Consider the following 11,735-nt stretch of genomic DNA (forward strand, 5'->3'; position numbering starts at 1 on the left):
AGGGCCCTGGCTGAGGTCCAGGAAAAATTCCAATCTCAGGAAAAATCGACATGAAAAACAAGAATCTGGGTAGAAGCCCCATTCTGGTTTTTTTTAAATTTTTTTTTTTAACGTTTTATTTATTTTTTGAGACAGGGAGAGACAGAACATGACCAAGGGAGGGTCAGAGAGAGGGAGACACAGAATCTGAAACAGGCTCCAGGCTCTGAGCTGTCAGCACAGAGCCCGACGCAGAGCTCGAACTCACAGACCGTGAGATCATGACCTGAGCCAAAGTGGGACGCCCAACCGACTGAGCCACCCAGGTGCCCCTAGAAGCCCCATATTAAGACCTGAACTCCTGGAGTCAAAATTTAGGAAGGGAAAATGCAGATTGATGGCTAAGTAAGTACTCTAGAGTCCTCATCTAGTCCACTGACTATCAAGCTTAGAACAGCAAGATGAGTTTGAGCCTCTTTTCTGAGTAGCCTTCTAGGTAAAGATAGAACTAAGTTCATAAAGCTGATCAGACCTGCGTCTGGGCAAAAGTGTAGGGACTGGCACTTCTTACCTAAGGAATACACCAAAATAGGTTTCTCTAGCTTTGCAATATTGATACAACACCTCTCTTGAAAGATTCAATGAAAAATACATGAACTCTAAATGATACTCAGAGAGATACCATTTCAATGGACTCTTGAAATTATATATTTTTTTAAAAAAGATTTTATTTTGGGGTGAATCACTGGGTGATTCAGTTGGTTAAGAGTCCAACTTGAGCATAGGTCATGATCTCATGGTTTGTGGGTTTGAGCCCTATGTCGGGATCTGTGCTGACAGCTCAGAACCTGGAGCTTGCTTCGGATTCTGTGTCTCCCTCTTTCTCGGCCCCTCCCCTGCTTGCGCTCTCTCTTTCAAAAATAAATAAACATAAAAAATTTTTTTAAATGATTTTATTTTTATGTAATCTCTACACCCAACAGGGGCCTGGAACTCACAACTCTGAGATCAGTCACACGCTTTACCAACTAAGCCAGCTAGGGGCCCTGAGATTATATACTTTTTTTAAATAAAGTATCCTATTACCCATGTGAATGATTATTCCCTTACCAAATGTTCTATGGATATTTTAATGCTAGGCAGTCTCAGTTATAAATATCAGGCTTATGAGTATCCTGTGCATTTATGCATCCACTAATACCTGTTGATGTCACATGTGGTCACTATGTGCCTTATGGTCATTGTGCAGTCATACTGACTAACATTTGTTGCATATTTATTCTGTAATCTGCACTCTTTATTTATGTGCATTAACTCTTCATTGATCTCAATAACACTATGAGGTGGGTTACATCCATTTTAAAGGGAGAAAACTAAAACACAGAAAAGTTCAGTACTTTTTGTTGTATGTGAAAATGTTCTTAGCTTCAAGCAATAAACAATTTAGAAAGAGAGATCAGACATACCTAAATACAGACAACCAGTCACACTGCCTCCCCATATATTCACCCAAAAGCTGCCTTGATCCTAAATATTTCCATCCTCTGTTCTAGTTGGCATTCAAGCTACTCTAATGCCACCTGTTGGCCAGCATGGGAAACTATCTGACTCAGTACCTTTCCTATAATCCTATTCTGGTGGGATTTTGTCCTACATCACCCCCATTTTTTTTTTTCTAGTTTTAAATATCCACTTTATTCCACACAATACTCAACACATACCATTTACATCTGAAGAAGAGATGGCTTATGATACACCTATGGTAAAACACTTACTCTAAGAAATTTAATCCACTGTGAAATACCAAATGGATGATTTCAGAAACATGAAAGAGTTTCTTTGCTATAGAAAATTCAAGTGAGAAATGGAGATGTGTAAAAAGGTTTCTTAAAGGAAAAAAAGGATGATACTCTGGACACATTTTGTTTTCTGTACCTCACATTCTTCTCCTGCATTGTCTAATGTCCATAATGTTAGGTTGTTACTAAGCTACTGCATGATAAGAGTACTGTCTTTGTAGGAGTCTTGATTCAGTACATTAGGTTCTGTGATGGCTTCATCAAAAGTGGTTTTAGCTATGACACAAAAATAGACACATAGATTAATGGAGCAGAATAGAGAGCTCAGAAATAAACCCATGCATATATGGTCAATTAATCTACATCATGCAAAAGAATAAAATAGGACCAGTTACTTACACCATACACAAAAATGAACTTAAAATGGATTAAAGACCTAAATTTGAGACTTGAAACCATAAAGCTCCTCAAAGAAAACATAGGGCATAATTTATTTGATACTGGCCACAGAAATATTTTTCTATATGGGTCTCCTCTAGCAAGGGAAACAAAAGCAAAAATAAACTATTGGGATTACATAAAACTAAACAGCTTTTGCACAGCAAAGAAAACCATCAACAAAATGACAAGGTAACCTACTGAATGGGAGAAGATATTTGTAAATTATATATCCAAGAAAGGGTTCATATCCAAAAGATATGAAGAGCTTATATAACTGAATACCAAAAAGGAAAACAACAAATAATCTGACTAAAACAGGCAGAAGACTCATATAGACATTTTTCCAAAGAAGTCATAGAGATGGGCAACAGACACATAAAAAGATGCTCAACATCACTAATCATCAGAGAAATTCAAATCAAAACCATAATGTGATATCATTACCCTACATATGTCAGAACGACCAGAATCAAAAAGACAAGAAACAAATGTTTGTGAAGATGTAGAGAAGAAAGAACCCTCACAAACTGTTCATAGGAATGCGAATTGGTACAGTAACTATGGAAAACAGTTTGGAGGTTCCTTTAAAAATTAAAAATAGGGGCACCTGGGTGGCTCAGTCGGTTAGGCGTCCAACTTCGACTCAGGTCATGATCTCGCGGTCCGTGAGTTCGAGCCCCACGTCGGGCTCTGGGCTGATGGCTCGGAGCCTGGAGCCTGCTTCCGATTCTGTGTCTCCCTCTCTCTCTGCCCCTCCCCCATCCATGCTCTGTCTCTCTCTGTCTCAAAAATAAAAAAACGTTAAAAAAATGTAAAAAAAAATAAAAATTAAAAATAGAATTACCATGTGATCCAGAAATTCCGCTACTGGGTATTCAAAAGTCTATATGCACCCCTATGTTCTTTGCAGCATTATTTACAGTAGCTAAGATATGGAAGCAACACAAGTGTCCATCAATAGATGAATGGGTAGGGGTGCCTGGGTGGCTCAGTCAGTTAAGCATCCAACTTTTGATTTCGGCACAGGTCATGATCTCACTGTTCATGGGATTGAGCCCTGTGCCGGGCTCTGTGCCATCAGCTTGGGATTCTCTCTCTCCCTCTCTCTCTCTGATCCTCCCCTGTTCACATTTTCTCTCTCTCAAAAGTAAATAAATAAACTTTAAAAAGTAGATGAATGGATAAAGAATGTGTGGGGTGAAATATTACTCAGCCAAAAAAAAAAAAAAAAAAGAATGAGATGAGATCTTGCCATTTGCAACAACATAGATGATGGACCTAGAGGGTATAATGCTAAGTGAAAGATAAGAGAAAGACAAATACCAAATAAAGAAAGAAAAAAAAAGACAAAGAAAACTCTTTTAAAAAATGCTTTTTTTTCCATTTTATTTTTTATTTAAATTCAAGTTAGTGGGGGTGCCTGGGTGGCTCAGTCAGTTAAGCACCAGGCTTCAGCTCAGGTCATGAGCTCACAGTTCCGTTGGTTCAAGCCCCGCGTGGGGCTCTGTGATGACAGCTTAGAGCCTAGAGCCTACTTCAGATCCTCTGTCTCCCACTTGCACTCTCTCAAAAATAAATAAACATTAAAAAAATTAAATTCAAGTTAGTTAACATATAGTGTAGTATTGGTTTCAGGGGTAGTATTTAGTGATTCATCACCTACATACAACACCCAGTGCTCATCCCAACAAGTGCCCTCCTTAATGCCCATCACCCATTTGGCCCATCCCTCCACTCTCCTCTCCTCCAACAACTCTCAGTTGTTCTCAGTATTTAAGAGTTTCCTATGATTTGCCTCCCTGTTTTTATCTTATTTTTCCTTCCCTTCCCTATGTTCATGTTTCATTTCTTAAATTTCACATATGACATGAAATCATATGACATGTATCTTTCTCTGACTGACCTATCTTGCTTAGAATAATACACTCAAGTTCTATCCACGTTGTTGTAAATGGCAAGATTTCATTCTTTTTGATCACCAAATAATATTCCATTGTGTATATATACCACATCTTCTTTGTCCATTCATCAGTCAATGGACATTTGGGCTTCATTTTATTTATGTTAGAGAGAGAGAGAGAGAGTGGGGGGGAGAGGGGGAGAGAGAGAGAGAGAGAGAGAGAGAGAGAGAGAGAGAGAGAGAGAGAATCTTAAGAAGACTCCACACTTCATGCAGAGCCCAACATGGGGCTTAATCCAATGACCCTGGGATCCTGACCTGAGCCAAAATCAAGAGTCAGGACACTAAACCAACTGATCCACCCAGGTGCCCCCAAAAAGCTGACTCTTAAATACAAAGACCAATCTGGTGGTTGCCAGAGGGCAAGTGGGTGGGGAGAATGGGGGGTAGATAAGGAGGATTAAGAGTGACCTATGGTGATGAGCACTGAGTAATGTATAGAAATGCCAAATTATTATGTTATACACCTGAAACTAATATAACACTATATGTTAATAATACTTCAATAAAACAACAACAACGACAACAACAAAAGTGTTGCCAGTGTGCAGGCAAGTTCTGGCTTATTAAGTATCTCATAGTAAAGTACAGAAAAGTTAAGAGTCAGCCCAAGGTGGATGGGTGTGTGGGTTGCATCTCTTTATTGTTTATATCAATGCCTTTTGGGAAGCTTCTCCAGAATTATCTATAGTTTGTTTTCTGTCTTCACCATGTGCAACAAAGTTTTCTAGAAGTAAACTCCATTTTCAGATAAAAGACTTTTCTTTTTGGGTTAGTTGTATTGGCTGTTAAGTGTTTATCCAACAACTGCAGGACAGTGGTGCAGATGGATCTCAGTTCAGACTTTACTTTCTCCCAGTAGTTCTTAATTAGTAGCAACTTCTTATCAGACATGTTGCTCTTCTGCTCTATGTTCAAGAAGATCCTCCAGGGGCACCTGAAGCCCCTGAAGATGTTCTTATAGGCCACCTAGAGCAGACTCCATAATGGCCTTCATGCAGGTGGGTATGTTGGAGCACTCAGCCCGCTTGGCCAGCTTCGCCTTCTGGATCACTCTTTGTTCTCTTTGGTGTGCAGGCTGCATTCAGGGCTGGTGGGGCTCCAGGACGAGGACACAGAGGAGAGTGAGGGCAAGGCACTGAGGGAGTAAGCACTGACAAGATATGGAAGAGTCCTCCTCAAGAGCCTTCCCATCTCTGCAGCCACTTTGATCTACCTTTGGCTTTAGCAGAGGACCCTCCTGGAGGCAAGGGGCAGGCTGTGGCCTACACACCATTTTTAACTGGTCTTTCTTTTCAGTTCCAAATCTTGGCTTACTCACAGAAAAATTTCACTCCCACTTTTTTGCTCCATTTTCAAACTCAAAGAGTACTTCCCATGTGTCTACCACCTTGAGGATCATGCTCTTGACTTTCCTGCAGAAGAGTCCCAATACTGGGGGTAAAATCAATGATAACAGAAAACTTGACTCCAATGTGTTTAAAAGTTGTTCACATTCCCTCTCAGAATCATCATGAAGTCCTCAGTGACCACTTCATTCTCTTTCACTTAAATCCATATTTTGCTAAACACCAACATTCAAGATAAAGATTTCTCATCCATCTAGTCTTAGGATATTAGAGTTGGAGGGAGCCACAGAGACCATTTGGAACTTAACCCTTCTGTTTAAGGTTCTACTCTGTTTGCCACCTAAAATCCATTTCATAGGGAGCCTTTTATTTATTGTATGACTGGGTCTCCTTCCTGATTCTACATTTTTCTCCACAGCCCCTGCTCTCATTCATAAAGGAAGGCCTATGCTGGTAGCTAGGATGGGCTCCTTCAATTATTAGGCATGCCATGCCTCTGGCAGGTCTCACTTCTTTGTTGTTGTGCTATTGGTTTATTTACATTACATTCTATTATGTCAATGACATTTAAATCCTGGAAGTTTGTATTTATAAACAGAAGCCAGTACATTCCTGGAAAAATACTATATATATATATGTACATACATATATATATATACACACATACATAGTCTGTACGTATATACATATATATGTATATATACATACATATACATGTACATATACATATACATATATACATATATACATATACATATATACATATATACATATATATAACAAAAACAAGATACAATTAACAGTTAATATGATAGTTGGGTAGCTTAATGAACATCTTGCTTCTCTGAGGTCTCATCTGGGATTTTAGAGTGAAGTATATCCAGAGGCTGCCAGTGGCAATTTATGAAAGAGCTGTAGAGTTCTACACGCTTCACCATAAACTCTTTAATTCCTCAATATTCAAATGAAGATTTGGATCTTCTAGTAGCTTTTCATCTTAGTTTGCAGCCAAGATCTGTGGTTTCCTCAGGTGTAACTGAAGATTTAGCTGGGTGTCTTGAGTAATAAGGTGGTATCCAGCTCCATCTACTACAGCCACAGCTGTAGCCGGAAAAAGAACAATAGCTACGCTGTTGCTCAAATCATTTGCCAAAGAGGCAATCCTGTCAGGACTAGAACTTGGCTTCACTCTTTGCTAATACCAGTTATAATTATTTTCTTGACCGACGCCAAAACCTGCACAACTCTCCTGTCCTTCCATTAGACAGGAGTTAACCATGAGATGGATTAACTGCTAGGCTTCCACGGCCCCAATTCCCCACTCCTCTTGTTACACTAGGGACGCCAAGAGTGGCACAAAGGATGGCAAAGTTGTCAGCTGTTCTGAGCTTAGGGTTTCAGCATTATTTCCCACTACCGCTCTCTAAGTAGTTTCTAAGAAGAAAAAATAAGTATCTCCTTTATTGAAGGCTTTCTTCTCATATCCTATTGTTTTTGTCAATGGCAGAGCTGAAAGGGACCTAGGAATTGCTGGTCCCATAATTTCAGGGATGTCCTCTCCCCAATTCTTTAATATTGATCTTTGACAGTTCCTCAGTCTAATATAAAGTGCTTTGCAAAATCAGCTTTAGGGCTCCCCTTCTAACCACACTTCAGCCTCCCATCCATCCTAAATAGAACTTCTGGACATGCCATTGTCTCCTGGAGACCTTTATCAGGGCAATGACTCAAAGCAGGAGTTTGCGGTTTTTCCTGAAGGCCACATTCTATCCTTTGAAGCCCTCATTCTTCTAAACTGAATAGAATTAGAGGTACCTCAATCTTCTCTACATGGTTTGCATATGTGCAGGAGCAAGAGAACCCTGCACCATAGCCTGGCTTCTCAGCTAGCTCGTGGGTCATGTTCTTCAGAGTTCGTAGTATGTGGTTAGGGCATTTCTTAGTTTCAGCGTGGACAAAGTTCCCTTCTCTAATTGGCTTCTTTCAGTTCCTTTTAGTAAGTATGGAATGGGAAGGAATTTTTTTTTAATGTACTTTTTCCACAGCCTTTCTTACCCTTTCATTTTACAAGTGAAGAAATTGAAGGCCAGAGAGATAAAATGATTTGGTCGGATTCACACAGACAGAGAAGAGCAGAACAAAGGACTGAACCCAGGGTACTTGCTTCATAGACAAACGCTTTATTTACCTGTTTGACTTTTAAAAAATGCTTTATGTATTTTGATAGAGAGTGTGCGTGCATGCATGTGTGAGTGGGGGACGGGCAGAGAGAGAGACTCTTAAGCAGGCTTCACACTCAGTGAAGAGCCCGGCATGGGACCAGATCACAGGACCCTGGGATCATGACCTGAGCCAAAATCAAGAGTCAGGTGTTTAACCCACTGAACTATCCAGGTGCCCCTGACCCATTTTATTTAAAAATCAATATTGTAACTTTTTATTATGAAATATTTAATATTCAACTACATTATGGATTCAGTTAATGATATCACCTCAGAAATGAATCCTTATTTAAATCAACTTTTCCTATGGGAAACTACATTTTTAAATCCAAATATTCAATTTCCTTGGTGTTGGTCAATTCATGCCAGTAAAATACTGTAGACTGGTGGCTTAAACAAAAGACATTTATTTCTCACAGTTCTGGAATCAGGGGATTCCAAGATCAAGGTTGGTACATTCCACGGTTTGTGGATGGTTCCTTCTTGCTGTGTCTTCATATGGGGGTTGGGGAGTTAGGGGAGAGAGAGAGGAGCACAAACACTAATCTCATCATGAGAACCCCACCCTCATGTGGTCTGTAAGTAGGTGTTTCTGACTATTTCCTAAACTGTCCTTTCCTTGAGCTCTTATTTACAGTATGGGCCTGGGCTTGTCCTTCTGTGTATACGGTTACCCTGTTTCATCTAAACTGTCAACTCCTTGAAAGTAATTATTACCGTATTATTGAGATTTTTTAGTAGTTCTGCAAAAACATATATGATCATTAAAATTAAACGAAGTGCAAAATTTGTTAGAGATCACATTTAAATAAAATGATTGAGGAGCGCCTGGGTGGCTCAGTCGGTTAAGCGTCCAACTTCGGCTCAGGTCACGATCTCGTGGTCCATGAGTTCGAGCCCCACGTCAGGCTCTGGGCTGATGGCTCAGAGCCTGGAGCCTGCTTCCGATTCTGTGTCTCCCTCTCTCTCTGCCCCTCCCCCGTTCATGCTCTGTCTCTCTCTGTCTAAAAATAAATAAAACATTAAAAAAAATTAAAAATAAATAAATAAATAAAATGATTGAAATTTGAAGAGAAAGTCAATGTAAACAACAGAACTTTTTTTCCAGAGAGTAATTAACCTTTGTATGAAATGGAGGATTGGACTAAGTCACTTGTTGAGGTTCCTTCTGGACCTAGGATTCCATCATGACCTTATTAGCAATGGAGTGGCAGAGAGCAATGGGATAGCCGATCTGGGCAGGCTTGTGACTTGCTTATAGTCAAAAGGATATGGTGGAAGTGACACCATATGACTTCCAAGGCTAGGTCATTAAAGGTGATGCAGTTTCTGTCTTTTTGGCTGGAACACTCTGGTTTTATAGCCCTAAAGTGCCCCTAATACTGTTAAAGCTTGTCACTGTCTGATGTCACTAGCATGAGAGTCCCTGAGCCTGACTCACAGAAACCATAATAAAATGACTGTTGTTGTTTTACTCCACTAAGCTGGAGGTGGTTTATTACAAAGCACTGTGACGAGAGCAAGTAAGTTAATATTACTGGAAGAAATAAACAAGGACTGGGAATACCTGGGAGGGAAAGAAGTAAAAACGAGAGAAGTCTGCACTTCGGTAGTTTTTAAAGAGCTAATTACAGCACATGTCATATAGAGAATGGATTTGTTTGTGTATGTGGCAGGGGTGGGGGGTGGTGAGTGTACACAAGCACTCATGGATATGTGCCCAGTCGGGGAGGAGGGTACCAATCTGCACGCTCTACTTTGGGAACTTAAACAAAAAAAAGATTATCTAAGAATTCTATTTTCATATGGACCCGAAAGTCTACGTGAAGAAAGTATGAAGATTTGGAATTGATATCATAGTATTTTCCACAATTAATACTTACTACAAGACAGTCTTATTACAAGACAGTGATGAGACAAAAATTATACCCACCCTGACTTTGGTTTTGTCTTTTTAAAACTGGCCTTTTACCTTTTGTAGCAACGTGGATGGAACTGGAGAGTGTGATGCTAAGTGAAATAAGCCATACAGAGAAAGACAGATACCATATGGTTTCACTCTTATGTGGATCCTGAGAAACGTAACAGAAACCCATGGGGGAGGGGAAGGAAAAAAAAAAAAGAGATTAGAGTGGGAGAGAGCCAAAGCACAAGAGACTGTTAAAAACTGAGAACAAACTGAGGGTTGATGGGGGGTGGGAGGGAGGGCAGGGTGGGTGATGGGTATTGAGGAGGGCACCTTTTGGGATGAGCACTGGGTGTTGTATGGAAACCAATTTGACAGTAAATTTCATATATTAAAAAATTAAAAAAAAAAAAAAAGAAAAAAAATAAATAAAATAAAATAAAACTGGCCTTTTAAATTACCCCGCCTACTCTCAAGAGGATCCCTGAGGTGTGGAGAATAACTGCACTGGAACCTCTCTCCTGGCCTCAGTCCTCTGTCTCATGCCCATCCCATGTCCATTCTTTAGTAGAGGTACTGCAGTGACTAAGATTCCAGGCTCTAGAAAGACTGCCTGGTTTTGAATTATGGCTTCTCCATCCACTAGTTAGGTGGCTTTAAAATTCCAACAATTGGGATATTCCTTTTAAAGAAAGGAAAAATCAAGGGAATTGCCCAGAGCCTACCTGCCCCAGAGAAAGAGGGACCTGTTAAGAATAAGCTTCGGGGCGCCTGGGTGGCGCAGTCGGTTAAGCGTCCGACTTCAGCCAGGTCACGATCTCGCGGTCCGTGAGTTCGAGCCCCGTGTCAGGCTCTGGGCTGATGGCTCGGAGCCTGGAGCCTGTTTCCGATTCTGTGTCTCCCTCTCTCTCTGCCCCTCCCCCGTTCATGCTCTGTCTCTCTCTGTCCCAAAAATAAATAAAAAACGTTGAAAACAAAAATTAAAAAAAAAAAAAAAAAAAAAAAAAAGAATAAGCTTCAATGAGTAAGAGACTTAAAAAATATAAACAGGGGCGCCTGGCTGGCGCAGTCGGTTAAGCGTCCGACTTCAGCCAGGTCACGATCTCGCGGTCCGTGAGTTCGAGCCCCCGCGTCAGGCTCTGGGCCGATGGCTCGGAGCCTGGAGCCTGTTTCCGATTCTGTGTCTCCCTCTCTCTCTGCCCCTCCCCCGTTCATGCTATGTCTCTCTCTGTCCCAAAAATAAAAAAAATAAAAAAAAAAAAACAAAAAACGTTGAAAAAAAAAAATAAACATACAGGATGTTATAAGCTGCCATAAAATGAACTTCATTCTGAATCTAAAAGTTAACCTAGAAAAATAATGAAGGAAAGAAATCTCACTTTGTAAGAAATCAAGAAAAGTAAGAGAGTTCTCTATATTGACTGGAAGAAAATGAAGAAATTAGATTCTGAATCAGATTACCTTTTTGTATATAATATGTGTACCAAGATTTCCTCAAATATAGTACAAAAGTTTTGTGCTTTAATTGCATGGCTAAGATAAAACAGGCAGATGATCCAGTATGGACCAAGAGTAATAAAGGAGAAGACAAAATCTATTCTTTGGGTAGATATGGCAAAAATAAAAACAACACCTGCATTTGAGAAACTGTAGGCAATCTCCATTTAAGGGATACCTTTGGTTTCACCAAAGATACAAGGCCTCAATTCACCAGCAACGTAGCTCCCTTCCTTCCTTTGTGTTACTCAGGCCTAGGCTATGTACAAAACAAACAATTCTGGAACCAAGCAGATCTCTAAAATCCAGGAGACACCATTCAAGCACACGAGATAAGATAAATATTTGGATATGTACACAAAAGCCAGTTTGCTTTCCTGATAAAATGATTTTGCAGAGTTTTATGCTTTTCTAAGAGACTACGAAAATCAAATTATTTTTTCTTCAAGTAGCACTCATACTCAGCCTCCTAAGACCCTGATAAGCAGCTAGTTTATAATACAGATATGAAAACCCCTGTCTTTTAATATTCTTTGGGAAATTCATTTCATTTATTTAATGAAAATAAACTGAATGATAACA

At 39.9% G+C, this 11,735-nt stretch overlaps 1 long non-coding RNA gene and 1 pseudogene across 3 annotated transcripts in view; both read right to left on the bottom strand.

Annotated features, from left to right (window-relative positions):
- The window catches only part of LOC131519187 (uncharacterized), a 166,537-nt gene that overhangs the window by 116,361 nt on the left and 38,441 nt on the right, over positions 1 to 11,735 (bottom strand). The gene's annotated exons all lie outside the window — the stretch shown is intronic.
- Positions 2,756 to 6,125, bottom strand: LOC131519185 (14-3-3 protein theta-like; annotated as a pseudogene).

Source organism: Neofelis nebulosa, chromosome 8 (genome assembly GCF_028018385.1).
Source record: "Neofelis nebulosa isolate mNeoNeb1 chromosome 8, mNeoNeb1.pri, whole genome shotgun sequence".
NCBI lineage: Eukaryota > Metazoa > Chordata > Mammalia > Carnivora > Felidae > Neofelis > Neofelis nebulosa.